The 21,877-nt window shown below is 47.3% G+C and overlaps 1 protein-coding gene across 3 annotated transcripts in view; it reads left to right on the top strand.

Moving 5' to 3' along the window:
* Positions 1–21,877, top strand: part of LOC141096343 (complement factor H-related protein 1-like) — a 511,185-nt gene that overhangs the window by 236,023 nt on the left and 253,285 nt on the right. The gene's annotated exons all lie outside the window — the stretch shown is intronic.

The raw sequence follows: 21,877 nt of genomic DNA, 5'->3' as shown, positions 1-21,877 counted from the left end.
AAAGTGCCAAAATTTGTAGCACAAGGACGCATGAGGCGTGTCACAGAAATACCACACTGTCAAATCTGTGGCCTGTTTTATTTAAAAAAGCAAAATAGTGCTGTATATAACGAGTATCAGACAGGAAAAACAGTGGAATATCAGCCTAAAATGCCCAAACTTGGAGCACTCAGATATATGAGGCCTGGCACAGAAATACCACACTGCCAAATATGTGGCCTGTGTTTTTTTAAAAATGCAAAATAGTGCTGTATATAACTAGGGTGACAGACAGCAAAGAAAATGGAATACCAGCCTTAAAATGCCCAAACTTGAAACACAAAGATATATGAGGCCTTTCACGGAGATACCACACTGCCAAATATGTGGCCTGCATTTTTTTTTAAATGCTAAATATTGCTGCATTTAACTAGAATGACAGACTGCAAAAAAATGGAATACCAGCCTAAAATGTTCAAATTTGTAGCACACGGATGTATGAGGCGTGTCACAGATATACCACACTGTCAAATATGTGGGCTGTTTTATTTAAAAAAGCCACATAGTGCTGTATATATCTTGGGTAACAGACAGAAAAACACAGGAATACCGGTCTAAGGCTACTTTCACACTTGCGGTTTTTTGCTGTGCGTTTTTTGCGCACACAAGCGCATGAAAAAAACGCATCATGTGTTTGTGTGCGCTTTTTTGCGCGTTTTGGTGCGTTTTTTTAAAAAAACGCATGTTTTTTTGCGCATACGTGCGCTTTGCAATGCGCACGTATGCGCACCCATAGACTATAATGGGTGTTTTGCTGTAAAAAAAACGCATTGCATGCACATGCGTTTTTTGGGGGCAAGTCGGACGCACAGAAAGTGCAACAGGATGCCTTTTGTGCGCCCGAGCGCACACAACAAAAAGACGCATGTGCATACAAACGTGTACAAACGCATGACTATGCGCACCTATGTGCACCCATGTAAAAGATAGGGGGAAAAAACGCATGCGCTTTTTTGCGCTAAAAACCAGCGCAAAAAAATGCAAGTGTGAAACCAGCCTAAAATGTCCAAATTTGTAGCACACGGATGTATGAGGCATGTCACAGCTATACCACACTGTCAAATCTGTGGCCTGCTTTATTTAACCCCTTTACCCCCAAGGGTGGTTTGCACGTTCATGACCGGGCCAATTTTTACAATTCTGACCACTGTCCCTTTATGAGGTAATAACTCTGGAACGCTTTCATGGATCCTGGTGATGGTTTTCTCGAGACATATTGTACTTCATGCTAGTGGTAAAATTTCATTCAAATAACTTGCGTTTATTTGTGAAAAAAGCGGAAATTTGTCGAAAATTTTGAAAATTTCGCAATTTTCCAACTTTGAATTTTTATGCTCTTAAATCACAGAGATACAGCACACAAAAAACTTAAGTAACATTTCCCACATGTTTACTTTACATCAGCACAATTTTGGAACCCAAATTTTCTTTTGTTAGGAAGTTATAAGGGTTAAAAGTTGACCAGCGGTTTCTCATTTTTCCAACACCATTTTATTTTTACGGACCACATCACATTTGAAGCCACTTTGAGGGGTCTATATGATAGAAAATACCCAAAAGTGACACCATTCTAAAAACTGCACCCCTTAAGGTGCTCAAAACCACATTCAAGAAGTTTATTAACCCTTCAGGTGCTTCACAGGAATTTTTTGAATATTTAAAAAAAATGAACATTTAACTTTTTTTCACAAAAAAAATATTTCAGGTTCAATTTTTTTTATTTTACCAAGGGTAACAGGAGAAGTTGGACTGCAAAAGTTATTGTGCAGTTTGTCCTGAGTACGCTGATACCTGATATGTGGGGGGGAACCACTGTTTCGGCGCATGGCAGAGCTCAGAAGGGAAGGAGCACCGTTTGACTATTTCAATGCAAAATTGGCTAGAGTTCAGATCGGATGCCATGTCACGTTTGGAGAGCCCCTGATGTACCTAAACAGTGGAAGCCCCCCACAAGTGACCCCATTTTGGAAACTAGACCCCCCCCAAGGAACTTATCTAGATATGTGGTGAGAACTTTGAACCCACAAGGGCTTCACAGAAGTTTATAACGTACAGCGGTACAATTAAAAAATCATATTTTTTCCACAAAAATGATCTTTTCACCCCCAATTTTTATTTTCCCAAGGGTAACAGGACACTAAAAGTTATTGTGCAATTTATCCTGAGTACGCTGATACCCCATATGTGGGTGTAAATGACTATTTGGGCGCTTGGCAGAGCTCAGAAGGGAAGCAGCGCCATTTGACTTTTTTGGTTGGAATAGAGATTGGACACCATGTCGCGATTGGAAAACCCCTGATGTACCAAAACAGTGGAAACCCCTCACAAATGACACCATTTTGGAAACTAGACCCCCCAAGGGACTTATCTAGATGTGAGCGCTTTGAACCCCCCAGTGCTTCACAGAAGTTTATAACGCCCGGGCGTGAAAATAAAAAAATCGTATTTTTTCCAAAAACATGATCTTTTAGTCACCAATTATTTTATTTTCCCAAGGGTACCAGGAGAAATTGGACCCCAAGAGTTGTTGTCCAATTTTTCCTGAGTACGCTGATACCCCAAATGTGGAGAAAACTACTGTATGGGCACACGTCAGGGCTTGGAAGGGAAGTAGTGACGTTTTGGAATGCAGACTTTGATGGAATGGTCTGCGGGTGTCATGTTGCTTTTGGAGAGCCCCTGATGTACCTAAACAGTGGAAACCCCCAAAAGTGGCCCCATTTTGGAAACTAGACCCCCTAAGGAACTTATCTAGATGTGTGGTGAGCACTTTGAACCCCCCAGTGCTTCACAAAAGTTTATAACTTCCGGGCGTGAAAATAAAAAAATCGTATTTTTTCAACAAACATGATCTTTTAGTCCCCATTTTTTTTATTTTCCCAAGGGTACCAGGAGAAATTGGACCACAAAAGTTGTCCAATTTGTCCTGAGTACGCTGATACCCCAAATGTGGGAGAAAACTACTGTATGGGCACACGTCGGGGCTTGAAAGGGAAATAGTGACATTTTGGAATGCAGACTTTGATGGAATGCTCTGCGGGTGTCATGTTGCCTTTGGAGAGCCCCGAATGTACCTAAACAGTGGAAACTCCCCATAAGTGACACCATTTTGGAAACTAGACCCTCTAAGGAACTAATCAAGATGTGTGGTGAGCACTTTGAACCCCCAAGGGCTTCACAGAAGTTTATAATGCCCGGGCATGAAAATAAAAATAGTTGTTGTCCAATTTGTCCTGAGTGCGCTGATACCTCATATGTGGGAGAAAACTACTGTATGGGCACACGTCGGTGCTCGGAAGGGAAGTAGTGACATTTTGGAATGCAGACTTTGATGGAATGGTCTGCGGGTGTCATGTGCGTTTGGAGAGCCCCTGATGTACCTAAACTATTGAAACTCCCCACAAGTGACCCCATTTTGGAAACTAGACCCCCTAAGGAACTTATCTAGATGTGTGGTGAGCACTTTGAACCCCCAAGTGCTTCACAGAAGTTTATAACGCCCGAGCGTGAAAATATAAAAAACATTTTTTTCCACAAAAATGATATTTTTGCCCCCAATTTTTTATTTTCCTAAGGGTAAAAGGAGAAATTGGACCTCAAAAGTTGTTTTGCAATTTGTCCTGAGTAGGCTTATACCCCATATGTGGCGGTAAAACACTGTTTGGGAGCATGGCAGAGCTTGGAAGGGAAGGAGCACCATTTGACTTTTTCAACGCAGAATTGGCTGGAATTGAGATCAGATGCCATGTTGCATTTGGAGAGCACCTGATGTGCCCAAACAGTGGAAACCCTCCAATTCTAACTCCAACCCTAACCCCAAGACACACCTAACCCTAGCCCTAACCCTAGCCCTAACCCTAGTCCTAGCCCTAACCCTAATGGAAAAATGGAAATAATTACATTTTTTTATTTCATCATTTTTCCCTAACTAAGGCTAGTTTCACACTTGCTTTTTTTTGCAGCGCGTTTTTCCCGCAAAAAAACGCATTGAAAAAACGCATACAAAAGCATACAACTGCTGCGTTTTTTTCAAGCATTTTTATGAGCATGCATGAAAAAAACGCAGAGTTTTTATGCATTTGTATGCGTTTTTAGTGCGTTTTTACCGCGTTTGCGTTTTTTCCAACATTAGGTGGCCCCTCACACTAACCCAAACCATGACTTTACTAACCCTAACCCTGACCCTAACCATAACCCTGACCCTAACCCTAACCCTAACCCTGACCCTAACCCTTAACCAAATCATACTTAACCCTAACCCAAACCCTAAACCCTAACTAACCCTAACCCTAACCCTAACCCTGACCCTAACCCTAACCCTAACCCTGACCCTGACCCTAACCCTAACCCTAACCCTGACCCTAACCCTAACCCTAACCCTGACCCTAACCCTTAACAAAACCATACTTAACCCTAACCCTGACCCTAGCCCTAACCCTGACCCTAACCCTAACCCTAACCCTGACCCTAACCCTAACCCTAACCCTGACCCTAACCCTAACCCTGACCCTAACCCTTAAAAAAACCATACTTAACCCTAACCCTGACCCTAACCCTAACCCTGACCCTAACCCTGACCCTAACCCTAACCCTAACCCTGACCCTAACCCTTAACCAAACCATACTTAACCCTAATCCTGACCCTAACCCTGACCCTAACCCTTAACAAAACCATACTTAACCCTAACCCTGACCCTAACCCTGACCCTGACCCTAACCCTGACCCTAACCCTAACCCTGACCCTAACCCTAACCCTAACCCTAACCCTGACCCTAACCCTTAACCAAACCATACTTAACCCTAACCCTGACCCTAACCCTGACCCTAACCCTTAACCAAACCATACTTAACCCTAACCCTGACCCAAACCCCAACCCTAACCCTGACCCTGACCCTAACCCTAACCCTAAACCCCCTTAACTAACCCTAACTCTAACCCAAACCCCTAAATTCCATGGTTAAAAAAAAACGCATATGCAAAAAAACGCATACATGAGCATGCCAGTGCGCACATATGCGCATCCATAGGCTATAATGGCCATTTTTAGCGCAAAACGTGCGCATATGTGCGCATGCGCTTTTTTGCAGGGCCAAAAAATGCAACATGCTGCGTCTGGAAAATACAAACGCACACCCCAAAAAACCGCAGCGCATGAAAATCGCATACATGCGCTTACAAGCGCGCAGGTATGCTCACCCATGTTAAATATAGGGGAAAAAACGCATGCGCACATATGCGTTTTTTTCCAGCGCTAAAAAACGCAAATGTGAAACCAGCCTAAGGGGGTGATAACGGGGGGTTTGATTTACTATTTATGGCGGTTTTTATGTTTGGCAGCTGTCACATGCTAAAAGACGCTTTTTATTGTAAAAATAGTTTTTGCATCACCACATATTGAGAGCTATAATTTTTCATGTGAGGTCTTATTTTTTGCGGGACGAGTTGATGCTTTTATTGGTATCATGTTCGGGCACGTGACATCTTTTGATCGCTTTTTATTCTGATTTTTGGGACGCTGAATGAACAAAAACCAGCGTTTCATGAATTTCTTTTGGGGGGTGCGTTTACACCGTTCCACGTGCGGTAAAATTGATAAAGCCCTTTTATTCTTCGGGTCAGTACGGTTACAGCGATACCTCATTTAGGTCGTTTTTTATGTTTTGGCGCTTTTATGCAATGAAAACAATTTTATATAAAATTAATTATTTTTGCATCGCTTTATTCTGTGAGCTATAACTTTTTATTTTTTCACTGATGATGCTGTATGGTGGCTCGTTTTTTGCGGGACAAGATGACGATTTCAGCGGTACCATGGATATTTATATGCGTCTTTTTGATCGCGCGTTATTGCACTTTTTGTTCGGCGGTATGATAATAAATCATTATTTTTTGCTTCGTTTTTTATTTTTATTTTTTAAGGGGTTCGCTAAAGGGGTTAACTAATGGGACAGTTTTATAGGGCGGGTCGTTATGGACGCGGCGATACCAAATATGTGTACTTTTATTGTTTTTTTTTATTATTACCAAAAAATGAATTTATTAGGGAATATATCTTTTTTTAATTTATTTAGCAAATTTTTTAATATTATTTTTACACATTTTTTTAACTTTATTACATTGTCCCAGGTGGGACATCACTGTCCTGTGACAGATCACTGATCTGTCATATCACAGATCACTGTGACAGATCAGCGATCTGTCACAGGCAGTGCAGCAGGCTTCCTCGTGCCTGCGCTTTGCAGGCATGAGGAATCCAGCTCCCTGCAGGCCCCCGAAGGTCCCCGTCGCCATCTTGGATTCGGGGACCAGCAGGGATGGAGCCCCCCGCAGCAGCGCTGCACATTGCGCTGCTGTGGGGGGCTCAGGGAAGCACGGAGGGAGCCCCCTCCCTGCCGATGCTTCCCTTTAACCCCCGGTACACTGCGATCGTGTTTGATCACGGTGTGCAAGGGGTTAACGTGTTGGAGGCGGTCCGTGACCACCCCTGACACATAGTGCCGGGTGTCAGCTGTGATAATCAGCTGACACCCGGCCGCGATCAGTGGCGCTCACCACGTGGGCGCCGCTGATCGCTGTGACTTACTATCCCGTCCCTGGGAATTAAGTCCCAGGGCACATGGACGGGATAGTGCGTCACATGACAGAAAGGGGTTAAAAAAGCAGCATAGTGCTGTGTATAACTTGAGTAACAGCCAGGAAAACACTGGAATACCAGCCTAAAGTGCCCAAATTGTAGCACACAAATGTATGAGGCGTGTCACAGATATACCACACTGTAAAATAATGTATGTGGCCTGTTTTATTTAAAAAAGCAACATAGTGCTGTATATAACTTAAGTATCAGACAGGAAAAACAGTGGAATGCCAGCCTAAAATGCCCAAATTTGTAGCACACGGATGTATGAGGCGTGTCACAGATATACCACACTCTAAAATATGTGGCCTGTTTTATTTAAAAAAGCAAAATAGTGCTGTAAATAACTTGAGTATAAGACAGGAAAAACAGTGGAATACCAGCCTAAAATGCCCAACGCCAACAATTCGAGCTTGAAAGAACTGTATTTATCCGGGTTCTTCTCTGAGTCATGAAGAGATCGACTTGCATAAGCAATTACTCACTCTTCTCTTTCTGAATCTGTGATAGCACGGCTCCAAGTCCAGGCAAACTTCCATTCGTAGGTAGAATGATCGGCTGCGTAAAGTCAGCATAGGCCAGCACTGGTGCCTCCGTCAAGGCCAATTTCTGGGCTTGAAATGCTTCTTCTTGTCGCTCACCCCATTGTACAGTTCTGTTTCTGGCATTAGACGGTACCCCCTTCAACAGCTCCTGTAGCGGGTTCACGATGCTGGTAAAGTTCTTTACAAAACATCTGAAATATCCTGTGAGTCCCAGGAAAGCCCGCATGTCTTTCATGTTCTTTGGCGTAGGCCTATCTTGTACTGCAACAATCTTTTCACGAGATGGTCTCACTCCTTCTGCCGAGACAACATGCCCTAGGTACTCAATTTGCATGTGAAACAGATGACACTTATGGGGCTTCACTTTCAGTCCATGCTGTTGAAGATGACTCAACACCTGCTCCTGCCTCCAGAGATATTCTTCAAATGAGGGAGCAAAGACAATGATGTCGTCCAGATAGATCAGGGTGGCATCGAAGTTCAAATCTCCCAAACACCTTTCCCTGAGTCGCTGAAACGTATCTGGGGCATTGGCCAGGCCAACGGCATCCTATCAAACTCGAATAACCCCATGGGGAGTATGAAGGCTGTATTGGCTTGATCTTGCATGGACATCAGCAATTGCCAGTAGCCACTGGCAAGGTCCAAAGTGGAAAAGTATTTAGCATTTCCCAGGGTGAACAGGGACTCCTCAATCCTCGGCAATGAATAAGAATCCAGTGCCGTGCAGGCGGTGAGTTTGCAGTAATCTACGCAGAAACGTAACATCCCATCCTTCTTCCACACCAGCACAATGGGGGCAGCCCAGGGGCTTTGACTCTAAGCAATTACCCCCTTCTGTAGCATCTGGGCCAGCATGCCTTTCACCTCCTGTACATTTGGGGAGGAATTTGATAGTAAAGCTCTCTTATAGGTGCCGGACTTCCAGTCGGTATCTCATATGTGATCGCTATCGTGCCCTCTAAATCATCCTCATGTCTCGCAAACACTTACTGGTATCTTCCCTACAATGCCTCCACCTGCTGCACTTGCTGTGGTGTAAGTTCAGTCAGCTCAGGTCTCATCTGTTCCAGGGATATGGTGTCCCACCTTCAAATGTCGATGGTCGGGTGACAAAGCAGTGTCCACAGTCACCATCCAAGGGTCCCATTATTTGACAGTCAGCTGCACAGCCTGAGGTGTTATCAATTCTTCTGGCATACTGAGAACATGGGCCTCTTCACTTTTGGGGGGTAGTATGACTTCATTTTTCCCTAAGTTCACACAGCGCACAAGGACTGTTCCATCACACACCGAAGCTAAAGAGCGTGCCACAAAAATTCCCAGCGGTAACTGGTCAACATTGCTCAGCTCAATCTCAGCCTCAACGCCTTCCAGGGGAATAAAGGCTCGGACAGGCAGGGTAAGCACTGTTTGACCCAGCGGTAGGACCATATTGATTGAAGTTGAGGCAATTATCTTCCCCAGTGTCTTTCCATCACTGGAGGTCTCTTGGGCTTGGGCGCACTAATTAGCTGTTGGAAGACTCTCCGCTGGGGTGTATGGGTATTCTGGGTCGCCCTCCCAGGGCTGTGGGGTACTCGGTACGGGCCGGTCTCTCAGAGGGGATTGTCACAGCAGCGGTGACCCGGTCCGTGGCCCTGGGTGCCCGTGTAAAACGGGGTTGAGTTGGGAATAAAGTTTATAAGTTATTCGTGACGCCACCTGTGGTGTTCGGCAAGGGAGGTGTTAAGCCGACGCTGCAAGCAGATCCTCTGGGACAGATGGTATAGTGCAGCAATGATGTTGTAGCTCTCCACAGGTAGGGCTGTTGGTCCCAGGGCAGTGTAGCGGAATGTTTAGGAAGAGGGTGCAGTGTTTGGCACAGAGATGTAGCAGTGCTGAGGATGTTGCAGGAAGGAGTCAAGGACACAACAGGGTGCAGTTTCTTTACCTTTACTTGGCAAACGCAGTCCAGGGTCCTGGTTACAGATGGCACAGGAGCAGGCTAGCTTGGAAGCAACTCGGGGATCCCTCTATCAGATGGGTTGTGTAGTCTTCCTAGCGCTGGCTTGAGGTAAATCCAGTACTGTGTTACACTGAAGTTCCTCCTTATCTTCTCTTAGAACTACCTCATATGGCAGACAGCTGTAGCCCTCTATCTCTCTTGGCTCACCGGTCGCTGTTGTGCCTCCGAGTCTTAGGTGGGAATAGAGCATTTACAGCTTCCTATTCCTCTGGTTTCTGTTGCAGGACCTTCAGTATCCATACAACTGTGGAGACCAGGCTCCAGATCAGGCGCTATCACTGGGAGGGAGCTCTCTATCCTCCAGCTTCTCTCCACATGTCTACACTCTTTGCCCTCCTCACACTGACTCCTTATTTCCCTTCCTGGCCCTCAGAGAGCACTCCTCCCCCAATTCTGGTTCAGAGCTCCCTCTGCTGGCCTGGAGTGGGAACGTGTTGCATGTAAATGATTAACTGCTAGAGAGACCTTTCATTGCCTTCAAGCCTGACATCACCCTGAAGGCAATGCCATTGTGGCGACCATACTCCTGGGGGTGCCACATTCCCCCCTAGTGAAAGTCAGTACTCCTGGACTGATAAAAGAAAACATGAATAACATATAAACATATACACAATATGAAGGTTACAAGATTTAAGAAAAATGAAAAAAAATTACAAAAACCAAAAGCTCCAAAAATAGTCCTATGATGATAAGTCCAAGCATCAATGTCCATGGTCCATTCCTGGGCAATTAGTGAACTATGTACAAAGTTAGTGACCACACACAGTCCAGTGGCCAAAATGTCCATCAAAACAAACAGGAAAACTCAAAAAGAATTCTTATAGATTATCTGTAGGCACAAACTTGTACAGTTACATATATACATTTTTAACAGTTACATTGCTTTAATTTGATTATATACGGAATCTAATGGGTGGTATAGCTTGTGTAGTACGGGTAGACCTGCGTAACTCTGGTGTGGGTAAACTGGGTAGTATTCTCCTATGGACTCTTAGTCTCACCATGGGTATGGCAGATTCACCACTGGCAGGGCGACGGTTCTCTGGCTCCACTGCTGGTACGGCATCTGCTACCTGAACTTCCTGATTTTCAGAATTCTCAAGAGTCACTTCTTCTTGTACTACCAGTTGGGGAAATGTCAACACTGGCACCACTATGGCATCATTCACTTTAGTCCAACTTGCAGGGAATTCTCCAAGTATAGTGTTGACCTTTTCTTCTTCTATGGGTTGGATGTTATTTTGTTCATCCATTGTTTCTCGTAACTGGTCAGGGCATAATTTCAAATGATCCCTTGATACTGCTGCTGAGGTTTCTCCTCCATCTTTACTAATAAGGCACACCTTGGTATTGTCAAAATTTGAGGGTAGAATGGTGTAGGGTTCAGCTTCCCATTCGTCATCCAATTTATGCAGTCTTCTTTTCCTCTTGAGGACTTGTTCTCCTGGTGACAAGGGAACTGAAGGGGCATGCTGATTGTAGTGCCTTTCTTGTTTTTGTCTTGCCTGAGCTAGACTCTTCTCCACACACTCTTGTACTCTACAGTACTGTTGTTGTCGTTCTGTATCCCAGTCAGCATCTGGTGATGTTACTTCAGGTGTAAGGACTCCCATATCCAAATCAATAGGCAGTTTACCAGGCCTCGCTCTCATTAGGTTGGCTGGAGTGCAGTTGGTGGAATTCACAGGAATGTGGTTGTAGAGGTCTACAAGATTTGGCAACTTTTCTGGCCACAGATTCCTCTCGTCCAAAGGCAAGGTCTTCAGTAGGTCAATCACTACCTGGTTCATCTTTTCACACATGCCATTGGTCTGTGGATGGTACGGTGTTGTCCTGATCTTCTTGCAGCCATACAAGTTACAGAATTCCAGGAACAATTCTGCCTCAAAAGCTGGACCTTGATCTGTAAGCACTCGCTCAGGATACCCATGTGGTCTACAGAAGTGCTGTTGGAATGCTCTGGCTGCTGTCCTGGCTGTTTGATCTTTGACAGGCACAACTACCAGGAATCGTGAGTAGTGGTCCACGATGGTAAGAGCATAGATGTAGCCTGAACGGCTTGGGACCAGCTTCACATGGTCCAGGGTGACCAACTCAAGTGGCTGTTTGGCTATTATTGGCTGTAGAGGAGCTCTCTGGCTGTTTCAATCCTTTCTGCGCAGGTTACATTGTCCACACTCTTGGCAGCACTTTTCAATGGCTTTCCTCATACCAGCCCAGTAGAATCTTTCCCGGAGCAAGGCTTCCAACTTCTTCCATATGAAGTGTCCAGCTCCATTGTGGTATGCTTCCAAGACCATTGATGCCTCTCTCTTTGGGACTACACCCTGCCAGACCAGCTCATGAGTGCAGGCATTGATACTCCTCCGATACAGCTTGCCTTTATACATGAACAGCCGACCTCTTTCCTTCCACAACTGCTGGGTTTCTTCAGGAGCATTTGACTCTGGGCGTGAGTCAGCTTGTGACAGTAGCTCCTTCACCATGTGGACTGCGGGGTCACTATCCTGCGTTTCTGCCCAATCGTGATGGGGCAATGGATTTAGGGTGACCTCTTTCAAGCCAGACCGCCTGTTTCTCACTCCTTGAGCACGTTGGGCTGCAATTGGCCGGTGGAAGGGAGGTAACTCTATTTCTTCAAGAGCCTCAGGGCCTTCTCCTGCATCTGGCAGATTAGGCATTCTGGACAGTGCATCAGCATTGGCATTCTTGTGCCCTGCTCGGTACTTGATGGTAAATTCATAGTTAGACAGCCGAGCCATCCATCGCTGCTCCAGTGCACGTCGTTTTGCAGTTTCCAAGTGAGTCAACGGGTTGTTGTCCGTGAAGATGGTAAACTTGGCTGAAGCTAGATAATGTTTGAATCTTTCAGTCACAGCCCAGACTTAGGCGAAGAACTCCAGCTTGAAGGAACTGTAGTTGTCAGGGTTCCTTTCAGTGGGACGAAGCTGGCGTAGGAGATCACTCTTTCTTTGCCATTCTGTACCTGTGACAGTACTGCTCCCAGTCCCACGTTGCTGGCATCAGTATACAACACAAAGGGCTGGTCATAATCTGGGTATGGCCAGAACTTCATCTCCTGTGAAAGCCATCTTCAGTCGAGTGAAGGACCTCTCCAGTTCCTCATTCCATTCATATGTGGAATTCTTCTGTTTGGCTTTCTTGGATTGCCCCACCAGAAGATTTTGCATAGGGGTGACTATTTCAGTGAAGCCTTTGATGAATCTTCGGTAGTAACCTACCAGTCCGAGGAATTGGCATACCTCATGGAGGTTGCTGGGCTTCGGCCAGTCCCGGATGACCGTGACTTTGTCAGGATCTGGTGCCACACCTTCTGCACTCACTACATGACCGAGGTACTGTACCTTGGGCTTCAGGAGGTGGCAATTGGAAGGCTTCACCTTCAGGCCAAAGTTGGACAAGGTTTCAAAAACCTCAGCCAGGTGTTCCAGATGGTCTTCATAAGTCTTGGAGAAATCAATGACATCATCAAGGTACAACAGGATTGTCTCGAAGTTCATGTGTCCCAGGGAGCACTCCATCAGCCGTTGAAATGTTCCTGGGGCAGTGCATAGCCCGATTGGCATATAGTTGAACTCACAGAGACCCATTGGGGTGGTAAATGCTGTTTTCTCCTTGTCTGCCTCTGTCACAGGAACCTGCCAATACCCACTAGTGAGATCTAAGGTGGAAAAATAGTTAGCAGTTTTAAGTGCAGCTAGGGACTCTTCAATTCTGGGTAATGGGTAGGCATCTTTATGTGTAATGCTGTTAATTTTCCTGTAATCAACACACATTCTCATGGTACCATCCTTTTTCTTTACAAAAACTATTGGAGCTGCCTATGGGCTACAACTGTCTCTGATAATCCCAGCTTCCTTTGGGTCACCCTCCCAGGGCTGCGGGGTGCTCGGTACCGGGCCGGCATCAGGGGGACATGTCACAGCAGCGATGACCTGGACCGTGGCCCTGGGCACCCAAATCAAGGGAGGTCTGTAATGTAGTTTAAATGAATAGTTTGTGACACCACCTGTGGTGTTCGGCAAGTGAGATGCCAGGCCGACGCTGCATGCAGATCCTCTGGGCCTGATGGTGTGTTGCAGCCTAGATGGCGTAGCTCCCCACAGGTGAAGCTGTAACCCCTGGGCAGTGTAGTTGTAATGGAAGAGGACAGGCGCAGGCAGTGTAGAGAATGGTACCCAGCCACAGCGGGGCTGAAGGTGTTAGTGCACAAATGAATGGAGGACACCGGGGCTTGTAGTTCCAAAGCTTTACTCACAGTCCGTTGTACACACACACGGGTGCCTGCCTCCGGGCCGTGTCCTCCGGGTCAGAGACTCAGTCAACCACCGGGCAAGTTAGGACTCTCCTCTCCAGCACTCCGCCAACATGTACCTTTCTGAACGACTCCTCTATAGCGCCTTAAAGTGTGAAGATCTCCTAGTACTAAGTTACACTGGAGCTCCTCCTGACTGATGTTCCCAAGAACTCTACTTGTACGGCAGACAGCTGTAGCCTGCTTCGGAGACTCCCTTCTCCTGAGTCCCGGCTCTCTATACAGTTGCTGTTGTGCCCCAAGTCTTAGATGGGAGTAGTGCATTTACAGCCAACTACTCCACCGGTGTCTGCTGCAGAACCATAAGTGTCCATACAACCTCAGGGACCAGGCCCTGGCCTTGCGCTGAGAACCTATAGGCAGGGTTCCTCTTCCAACCCATATCCTCTCTGTTCTGTCTCCTTCGTTCTGAACAAATCTCTTTCTTATGGAAAATTATGGTTCAGTTCTACGTCTTTCCACCTTCTTTCCTTTCCCGTGCCAGCTGGCTCAGGTCACTGAGGCAGCTGCAGCACTCCTTCCTCCATCCCTCTTCCAGGGATCCCAACTCCTCTCTGAGTGGCTTCCTTACTCACTGACCTCCTGTCAGACTGACTCCAGACTGATCTGTCATCCTACACTTTCCCACTCTTTTATGTTTCTTAACTCCATCCACCTCCCAGCACATCCAGTGTTCCAAGCAGGGAACCACCAAAGGTGCTCTGCTACTCTCTAAGCACGGAGCCGCAATGTGGTTGTGCAGAACTACCCTGTTGTTTGGGGTGCGGGTGTTGGAGTGTGGAAAGGAGTTCCCACCTTACCCGGATGGTGGGGCACTACAAATTAGAAGGTGCAGTACCCCTGTGGCGACTGAGCCTCAGGGGCGCCACACCTTCATCTCTCTCAACATACCTTTAGCACATTGGTATTGTGTTGGGGGTATAGGCCGGTACCTTTCTTTTATGGGTGGGTGATCTCCAGTGGGGATATGATGCTGAACCCCAAAATCTAGAGGGTGTTTGCTTGGCTATGTCCGCTACAAATTTTTCTGTGTTCATTATGATGGATCTAGGCTGCTGTGCACACACACGGCAGCCCCGCCCTGCCCCAAGCTTTATTTAATTGTGCACCTGTGTCTGGGCCAACATCGCCCTTCATCTATGTTTGCTGGTTGGGCAATGTGTGGAGGTCAATCCTGATATGTCTGTGTTCAGACCTGGTTGGCCTTCATCTGCACTTGCTTCATCTGGCTTCATGGGAGCGATCCAGCAATGTTCAGGTACAGATTGCACTTGATGTGGTCATGCTCTTAGGAGGCCGTAATGGCACAGTATTTATTATAAATATAGAGTAGGACCCCCCACATGAGATTGCCTTGGCGGGGTGGCTCAATTGAATTGATCAATTTTTTTGCTAAATATCTCATTTTTGAATACAGCTGGATATTATGTGCATATGCACTTCAATTTATGCGTTCTAACCTTAAGCAGTGCTGGCTTCCCCCCCTATTTTCCTGTTTGCTGAATACCCGCTCATACTCCCAAGTCACTCTGTAAACCCCATTTTTTTGGTATGAAGGGGTGGAGTCAGTCCCCACCTGCAGTTGCTGACACCACTCCTCCAGCTGCTTTACAGAGCCATTGTCCTCCACCTGGTTGGACAAGATCAAGGGCTCTGCTGCTTGCATTGCATTGTAACTGACAGTGAGCAGCTTAGCAACTGTGGCATACCAAGGTAATGTGGCCTCCTCCTCCCCACAATTCAGAAGGCGTACAGGTACTCTCCCTTTATGGATATCAACTACCCCTCTGGCTGTCAGGACAGTGGGCCTGCTATCAGAGTACACTGGTTCTATGATTGCCTGGTAATCTTTTACTCTGAGGCCTATGGCTGCCCGACACCAAATCAACATTTCATATCTGGGAGGTATTGTAATGGGGAAAGCATCACTCACTCTGACACTGCCAATTTCTTCGCCAGAGAGTTCTACCTGCTGTCTTTGCATCAGGGCCTTGATCTCCTTCTGCAGGACTCGTTGTTCATTGGAACCAGCAGTCTCAGCCACCTGTTGCAACAAGACAATAACCTCGGAAAGACACTTTTCAATTACATTTGTACTAAGAGTCATCATGGGATTACATTCTCATCGATCAATATCCACAACTATCAGACCTTGAGATTTTAACTTCACCCTCCTCACTTTAACGTTAATTTCTTTACGTCCCACTTGTGGTAAAGACTGACCATTACTGGCAACTACTGTCAGTTCATCAGTTGGGCCACGGGTAAGTTCAGAATCAGCCCAATACCGCTTGTAAAGGATATAGGGCATAGTGGTCACCTGGGAGCCAGTGTCCAGCAAAGCGTTCATGGGGATGCCATCAATCACCACTGGGAGGACTGGTCTCCCCCAACATACTTGGCTCGCCAGTTCCTTGGGCCTTGTGGTCCTACTGCTGGGGGTTGGCCCTCTGCCCCAGGGGTTACTCGTTTAAAGGAAAGAATCTAGCAAGATGACCTGCCTTATGGCAGTAACGACAGATGGGACGTCCGTCCTGATCATAGCGGTCGTTGTTCCTCCCTCGGAGTGGCGGGGTTCTCCTCTTCTGAAGCCACAGGACACCCTCTGGACTGGAAGCAAGCTGGATCTTCTCCTTGGAGGACACCTGCAGGGACTGCACGGTTTTAGTAAGTGCAGCCATACCTTTGGTCAACTCCAGGACCTGAAGACGCAGTTCTTCAGTTGGATCTTTATCCAGAGTCTGTGCATCAGCCTCCACAGGGATGGAAGAGAAAGATGTTGCTTCCTGGTGGTAGGTGATCGCTGGGCGCCTAGGGAGCACTGGATGGTTGACAGTTGGTTCCTGCAGTACCCGAATAGCCCTGTCCTTGAAATCAGCAAAGTCCAGGTCAGGGTTTTGTAGGGTGATGATGCGCAGCTGTGCTCTGTGGGTACTGGATAGGAGTCCTTCAGTGAACTGCTCCTTTAACAGTTTATCTTCCTTTTTCACACTGTCAGGATCAATTTGCTTGAGGGCTCACAGCCCCTCCTGCAGATTAAGAGCCCCTTATATTGTCCTGCACTTTCTGTTTACATCCAAAGAACCTCATCTTGATTTCTGCTGCGGTGCCGGTGTCAAATGTGCTTTTCAGCTTGGCCAAAATCTTTTTGACAGTCTCTTTATCAGTGTTCTGCCAGGCTTTTACTTCTCTCTGTGCTGCACCTGTTGGCTGCCCAATAAGGATGTTCACCTTCTGGCTTTCAGATAGAGGATACACCTCAAACAAACTGCACAGTCTCTCTTTAAATTCACTCAGGGTATGTGACTCACCTAAGTACTGCGGTAGCCAGGCTGCTCCCGGTATGTACGCCATGGACAGCGGCATAATGGAGACCGTTGCGGTGGGCGTTACTTCTCGCGGTGCTGAGGGGTTTGCGGGAGTGCCCGCCGCTGCATTGGCGTTGTCCTCAGACATTTTCTCTCCCCCCTAGTTAACGCGAGCCAGGCCGCGGGGTTGCACTGGCTTACCGGATGCCGCTCTTCGGCTGGATCAGGGGGCGCCGGAACTGCAGGCCTCAGCTTTTCACTTCCCGCGCGCTCTTCTCCTTTCGCGCTTCTCGGCTGGCTCCGCCCACAAAGGCCTGCCCCCTCTTCTTCCCGCGCACGCCAATCAGCGGGATAATGGCGGCAATGGTGCCAATTTCGCACACAGTCTATAGCACCAAACACAGTCTCTGGCACACAGGACCCGGGGATACCAGGCTCCGTAATCCTGTTCGTGACGCCAAAATGGGTCGCCCTCCCAGGGCTTTGGGGTACTCAGTACCAGGCCGGTCTCTCAGAGGGGATTGTCACAGCAGCGGTGACCCGGTCCGTGGCCCTGGGTGCCCATGTAAAAGGGGTTGAGTTGGGAATAAAGTGATTCGTTACGCCATCTGTAGTGTTCGGCAAGGGAGGTGTTAAGCCGACGCTGCAAGCAGATCCTCTGGGACAGATGGTGTTGTGCAGCAATGATGTTGTAGCCCTCCACAGTTGGGCTGTTGGTCCCAGGGCAGTGTAGCGGAATGCTTAGGAAGAGGGTGCAGTGTTTGGCACAGAGATGTAGCAGTGCTGAGGATGTTGCAGGAAGGAGGCAAGGACAAAACAGGGTGCAGTTTCTTTACCTTTACTTGGCAAACGCAGTCCAGGGTCCTGGTTACAGATGGCACAGGAGCAGGCTAGCCTGGAAGCAACTCGGGGATCCCTCTATCAGATGGGTTGTGTAGTCTCCTTCCTAGCGCTGGCTTGAGGTAAATCCAGTACTGTGTTACACTGAAGTTCCTCCTTCTTATCTTCTCTTAGAACTACCTCATATGGCAGACAGCTGTAGCCCTCTATGGGTCGCCCTCGCCCACCCAGGACAGCGGGGTACTCAGTACCGGGCCGGTGTCAGGGGGATGTGTCACAGCAGCGGTGACCCGGTCCGTGGCCCTGGGCGCCCAAATAATGGTGGTATTTAATGTAGTTTATATGAATAGTTTGTGACGTCACCTGTGGTGTTTGGCAAGCGAGGTATTAGCCAAAGCTGCGTGCAGATCCTCTGGGGCTGATGGTGTGTTGCAGCTTAGATGGTGTAGCTCCCCACAGGTGAAGCTGTAACCCCAGGGCAGTGTATAGGCGCAGGCGGTGTGAGGAGTGTTGGTACCCAGATGTAGGAGTGCCGGCGGTGTTGGCGCACAATTGAATGGAAGACACCAGGGATTGTAGTTCCAAAGCGTTACTCACAGTTCGTGGTACACACTGGTGCCTGCCTCTGCGCCGTGTCCTCCGGGGCAGAGACTCAGTCAACCTCCCGGGCAAGTCAGGATTCTCCTCTCCAACACTCCGCCAACATGTACCTTTCCTGAACGACTCCTCTATTGCGCCTTTTAGTGTGAAGAGCTCCAGTACCGTGGTTCTCTGAAGTTCCTCCCATCAGATGCTCCCAACAACTCCACCTGCATGACAGATAGCTGCAGCCTGATCAGGGACCTCCCGGATCCCGGCTCTCTATCCGTATTGCTGTTGTGTCCCAAGTCTTAGATGGGAGCAGTGCATTTACAGCCAACTACTCCACTGGTGTCCACTGCAGAACCACAAGCGTCCACACAACCGTGGAGACCAGGCTCCAGATCAGGTGCTATCACTGGGAGGGAGCTCTCTATCCTCAACTCAGCCTCCAGCTTCTCTCCACACGTCTACACTCTTTGCCCTCCTCACACTAACTCCTCATTTCCCTTCCTGGCCCTCAGAGAGCACTTCTCCCCCAATTCTGGTTCAGAGCTCCCTCTGCTGGCCTGGAGTGGGAACGTGTTGCATGTAAATGATTAACTGCTAGAGAGACCCTTCATTGCCTCCAAGCCTGACATCACCCTGAAGGCAATGCCATTGTGGCGACCATACTCCTGGGGGTGCCACAATTCCATTGTTTAGGGAACCGGTCTGGGGATTCATTAATAAAAAGACTTCTGAACTCTTTCAACACATTCATGCCTAGTGTCACAGAGTGCTAATTACTCGCCTCTCCAACTGTCAGCACCACTCCTTTTCTTCCTAAGTCTCTCCCGCAAACCACTATATTCGTCCAAACTATCCCTGCGACCGGGATGGCCAATTGATTGGCAGCCGTAAAGCTTAATCCCCGGTCTCCATTCAGGCTGCATTGCTTCAGTAAATTGCAACTTTACACTACGGGCATTGTGGTCACCTGTGACCCCATATCGACCAGACAGCATACAGCTCGACCGTTCATCTCTGACCAGACGAGGGGACGCATGGAAACACGATTTGTGGGACTTCTAGTACTCCTTTTTAACTGTACAGGTTCCTAGCGGCGTGCCCCTGACTCGGAGCCTCTTAGTTTAACAGACGGCGTTGGAAAGGCCTATCCCGTCGAGTGTACCACCAGGCTATGTGTCCTACTTCTCCACAGTTATAACACATGGGGAGTCCCTCTCTGCGGGACTTTCTCATCTCATGGCAGGGTGCAGGCTCACATCGATTTACAGGTGGGCTGGCAGCTACAATGGGTATTTTCTTGAATCAGCTAGCTCTTTTGTATCTGCTGTATCTCCTTCCGCAATTCTTCTATCCATTTGGGTGTAGTAATCTTGGTGATGGACATCTCCCCACTCCAGACTTTCCCCATCGGAACTGTCATGCCCTGCTCTTGCTCGCGTGTGCATGCTTGGCTCCCTACCTCAAAGAATGTCATGCTGGGTTTTACCCTCAAGCGTTCCCGCAGAGCCTGCTTCAGCAACACATCTCATAGGCCCGTTAATAATTGGTCTCGCAGCACTACGTCAATAGACCTTATTCCTATGCAGTCTTTGCGAGCAATGTCAGTATGCAGTTCCTGTTGTGCATTCATAAACTGAGTCACCATCTCCCCCTCTCTTTTAACCCGGCTGAACAGGCACATACGTAACTCCCCTACGTCTGTGGGGTCCCAATGCATCTCTCAAGTATCAGTCACTATATACAGCTGTCCGCTTCTCAAACAGTATCGTATATCTGCTGGATTGGATTACGGTCCAATCTATACAGAGACAGCGCATGTGTGTGTGAGTCCGTAAATTCATAGACGGACATTTCCATTTTTGCATACATCGCATAGAGCTGTCCACTTCTCTAATAGTATCGTATATCTGCTGTTCGCTTTACGGTCACATCTATACAGAGTCATTGTGTGTGAGACTCCGTAAATACATATATGGACATTTCCATTTCTCCATACACCGTATTGAGCTGTCCACTTCTCAAACAGTATCGTATATCTGCTGTTCGCATTACGGTCACATCTATACAGACACAGCGTGTGTGTGTGTGTGAGACTCCACAAATACATATACGGACATTTCCATTTTTCATTACACCATATAGAGCTGTCCGCTTCTCATACAGTACTGTTATGAATGAGACACCAAAGGAGGAAAACACAAAAATACAAGCTAAGTCCAGAAAACAGGAGAGGTTGGTAGCTATCAGATTACAGACCCCTGATCCTATCCACAACAACTAACAGTAGCCGTGGGGGGTTCCTACGATGCCCTAGACCCCTCGATCACAGCCGGAGAACTAAATAGGCCTAAAGAAAGAAAGGGGAAATCTAAACTGCCCCAGAGCAGACCCCAAAGCAATAGGTAGCCCCCAACATATAATGACGGTGAAGCAAGATGAAAACACTAACACAGAAAGAAAGATAGGTTGAGCAAACAATGGGGCCTGAGCTAACTAAAAAGGACAGGATAGAAAAGCTGCTGTCTGCAATCCGTAAAAAACCCTACCAAAAAATGTCCCAACCGTCTGATAGGAAAAACAGGCCCTGAAGTCGCTAGGACTTCAAAAAGACTATATCAGCACTCAGGTAAATTCTGAAGACAGAGCAAAGAGACAAACAGATCAGAGACAAAAATGGAACTCAGCAGACCCCCGACCGGGGATGGCTGAACTCCAAAAACAAGGTAAACAAAACAAAACCAATAAGTTCAATAGCAGAGCAAAAACTTATCTTTGGGAAGCAGGAATCAGACTGGTCTCCAAAAATCCAGCAGAGAAATCACCAGCGACTCAGAAGGGCGTTGGCTGCCTTATATCCAGTCAGAATTTCCTGTTACCCAGTCATCATCTACCAGATCAGGTGTTTGGTAATCAGCCTCACTACCTTCCTTCACCAGAAGAGGGAGTTCATCAGACATCGACGGTGAAGGGGAAAATGAACTCACAACACAGTACCGTATATCTGCTAGTTGTATTTCGGTCAAACACATACTACCAGAGCGTCTGTGTGTGACTCCGGAAACAAATATACGGAGATTGAGAGTTTCACCAAAAACGTATACAGCTGTACACTTCTGATACAGTACCGTATATCTGCTGGTTGGATTACGGTCAAATACATACTGGGAGAGCATCTGTAAGTACCGAAATATATACGGAGATTTAAATTTTTCCATACACATTACACAACTGTACGCTCCTCATACAGTACCATATCTCTGCTGGTATTTTTGGTACATTTTTCCAAACATGAGGAAGTATGGTGGAAGAGGCCACATACATGGGAGTGGGGGCGCAGTTGGTACTGATGGTGGTGGTAGTGCATCTGCTGGCTATGGCAAGCGCACAATAGCAGCTAAGGCAGGAGGTGTTGAGCCTGCGTCATCGTCTGGCACAAGAAGGCCTTTAAGGTTCCCTTTTCTGGGAGTAGGTAAACCGCTTTTAAAGCTGGAGCATCAGGAACAGGTTTTGGCTTACATTGCCGAAACAGCCTCCAGCTCTATTCCCTCCTCTTCAGAAGTTACAAATACCGCAA

This window comes from Dendrobates tinctorius, unplaced genomic scaffold (assembly GCF_039654945.1).
Source record: "Dendrobates tinctorius isolate UK_male_01 unplaced genomic scaffold, ASM3965494v1 ptg000074l, whole genome shotgun sequence".
Classification (NCBI taxonomy): Eukaryota; Metazoa; Chordata; class Amphibia; order Anura; family Dendrobatidae; genus Dendrobates; species Dendrobates tinctorius.
The sequence above is the reverse complement of the archived record's forward strand: the minus strand, read 5'-3'. Positions and strand labels throughout refer to the sequence as shown.